General features: G+C 38.7%; 1 protein-coding gene across 1 annotated transcript in view; it reads left to right on the plus strand.

Moving 5' to 3' along the window:
* The first annotated feature begins 385 nt into the window (after nt 1-385).
* LOC107475413 (transcription factor IIIA) overlaps nt 386-2777 on the plus strand; it is a 5022-nt gene continuing 2630 nt past the window's right edge. Inside the window, exon 1 of the mRNA XM_016095040.3 lies at nt 386-908. The gene's annotated coding sequence lies outside the window, so the exon portion shown is untranslated. The remainder of the gene's footprint in view (nt 909-2777) is intronic.

The following is a 2777-nucleotide window of genomic DNA, read 5'->3' on the forward strand; positions in this document are numbered from 1 at the left end:
TATTATTTGTTATAAAACAATTTTATCGGCTGAATTACGGTTGAACCAATAAACCAGTAAATCAATAACTATAACGGTTCGATGACTGGTTCAGTTTTCAGAACCTTGGAAAAGATGGTTTTCTTTGTGGGTCGAAGGTTATAGTTTTATGCAAGGTTCTGAAAGCCAAACTGGACCGGCCGCTTCGACTGGGTTAACCGAAAACCGGTCATTTAGCCGGTCCAATTTTTTAGAACCGTTTAACAAAAGACGGGTTTAAAAATCGCCTGAACCGGTGGTTAACCTGCGAACCGAACGAACCGGCCGGTTTTTTTCAAGTCCCGGTTCGCTGATCCAACAATCAAAACGGTGCCGTTTGATTCCAGAGAAACACAAGTCCAGTGCTGAATTACACCCCCTCCCCTTTCTCTCTCACAAACACAGCCTCACCAACCCTAGATTCTCCTAAACCCTATCAGAGCCACCATCACCATCTCCCCTTTCTTTCATTCTGCTCTTCTCCTCGCGTCGCCAGAAGCTAAGGTCGGTTCGGGCTGTTGTTGGCGTCGCCGTTTCCCTGTTCGAGCTCTCTGTCACGGCTTTTCTGCTCCTTCACCGTTGGTCGTCACCGCTTCTCCGCTCCTCGCCGTGAGTCGTCGCTGCTTCTCCCCTCCTTACCGTGAGTCGTCGCTGCTTCTCCCCTCCTTACCGTGCGCCGTTTCTGCTTCTCCCATCCTCGCCGTTTTTGGCTGTGGCCCCTTCTCTGCTCCCCGCCAATCTTGTCGTCCCTGCTTCTCTGCTCCGCACCGTGTCTCACCGTCGTTGCTTCTCTGTTTCATGTTACTGAAGTTCCCAATTTGAATTTCTCTGTCTCTCTGCTCTCTGGCTCTATGCTATCTTTTCCCCCCTTTGCTGCCAATCCAGATAACGTAAAAACCTCCCCTTTATCCTCTTCAATAATGTTCAATTTGTTGTAATTGTATTATATTGTTTTCTTCTTCGTTTTGTTCTGAATATACATATGATGTATTATTGATGATTCTGCTGAGTTTTGAGAGATTAATTTTTTTAAATTTTATTTGAATTCAGTCAGTTGATGTTGAGATGGAGTTATAAATTATTTTTTTTTTAAGTTTAATTTATTAATTATGCTGAGAATGATTTTTGCTGAGATTGATATGAATTAATTATGCTGAGATTGAGTTATAAATCCAATCTGTTTTACTTGTTATTTTGCTGTCATTGATTCAAAAGAGAAACATGGCTACAATTCTGCATTGGATTTACTATATGGCTTCAAAATAAGGGTTGGGTGAAGTTCAGACAAGGAGATGGTTTACTCATAGGAAAAGAGAATGAAATTAAGAAGCAAAAAACAAAAAGATTACCTAATTTATGAAAATGGAAAACTCAGGAATGGAAACCTAATTTATAAAGGATATTTATGCTTCTTTATTGTGTTTTTGTTTTGTTTAGTTAATTTAATTGTTCAGTATTTTTGTGTGTTGGGCTTCTTACTGTGATGTGGAATTGCTTCTTCCAGCTCAAATTGTAGATTATACTGATTTCTTTTCCACCTTGCACCATACTAAAATTTGTGGCCTCAAATTTTGGTTGCCTATCTTCTGTTGTTATATCTGGAAATGATATTGTTTGACCAGGCTTAGAAGTCCTATTGCTAATGTGTTATATATACATGAAGATTGAGAAACTGATATTGTTTAATTCATACAATGCTTTAATTGTTCTGCACCCTATCTCACAATATATGTCACTTTGAATTTTTAATAATTTTATGTTATATTTAATTAAACCGGTTCAACCACGGTTTGGCCTCGGTTTAATCATTGAACTATTGAACCAGTTAGTTGACTGGTTCATTAACCGGTCCGGTTCTTGCAACCTTGGTTTTATGGCAGAGTAATGGTAAATTGAAAAATAAGAGGAGAATAGGGAGGGAAAAAAAATAAAAATACAAATTTGATGATGTGAATTTAGTGTGTGTTAGGTATTGTGATGTGATAGCTTTTTTCTGCTTGCCTCTTTTGTGCTGAGATGAAAAATGGACATTTGAATTGAATTGAATCTGTTGTGAATTCTGGGATTTTTACAGTGAAAATATTCGCCTAACTAAGTTCATAATTAGTGAAAATATATAATTTTATATTTATTTAATTATGACTGGGTTAGCCCAGCGACCGATTGGATTAGTCTGACTCTTACCGGTTCAATTGCCGGTGGGATAACTGTTGGATCCTCTGCTTCGCTGTCTCCAGTCATATCTCCGCCGTACTGTCTCAGTGGCCGACCTTTTTGGTTCACCCCATTCTTCTCTCTGCCATCCGAACCGGGCATGCCTCCGTCATCACCACCACCTGTAGCTGTGCGAACACCTATCACTCCCATAGTGGGTTTTCTTGAGATAAAACTGAGATCTGAAAGCTTTCTATATATAGTATGGAACCTTTGTTCCGGTGTACCCACAAATCCTCCTTCATGAAAGAAGAATTTCAGTTTCATGAAATGGCCTATATTTGTTATTCATCTGTCCCAGAATTCCAAGGTTTTATTTGGCCCTTCTTTGTCTGAACTTTTGAGAGTTTGAATCCTTGCTTTCCGCTCTCGCATGTTTGTTTTATTTAGTGATGGTTTGTGATTGAAAAATTTGCAGTGCAATCTTACAAATCCTAAGGAACAAATGTAACATTGCTTTAGTTTATTGTCTTTCTTTGATGATTAGTTGAATGCTCATGTTATTACCTATATGAATTCAATGTTTTGTTTTGGTTTAGTGGAAC

The sequence above is a fragment of the Arachis duranensis genome, chromosome 2, assembly GCF_000817695.3.
Source record: "Arachis duranensis cultivar V14167 chromosome 2, aradu.V14167.gnm2.J7QH, whole genome shotgun sequence".
NCBI classification, from domain to species: domain Eukaryota; kingdom Viridiplantae; phylum Streptophyta; class Magnoliopsida; order Fabales; family Fabaceae; genus Arachis; species Arachis duranensis.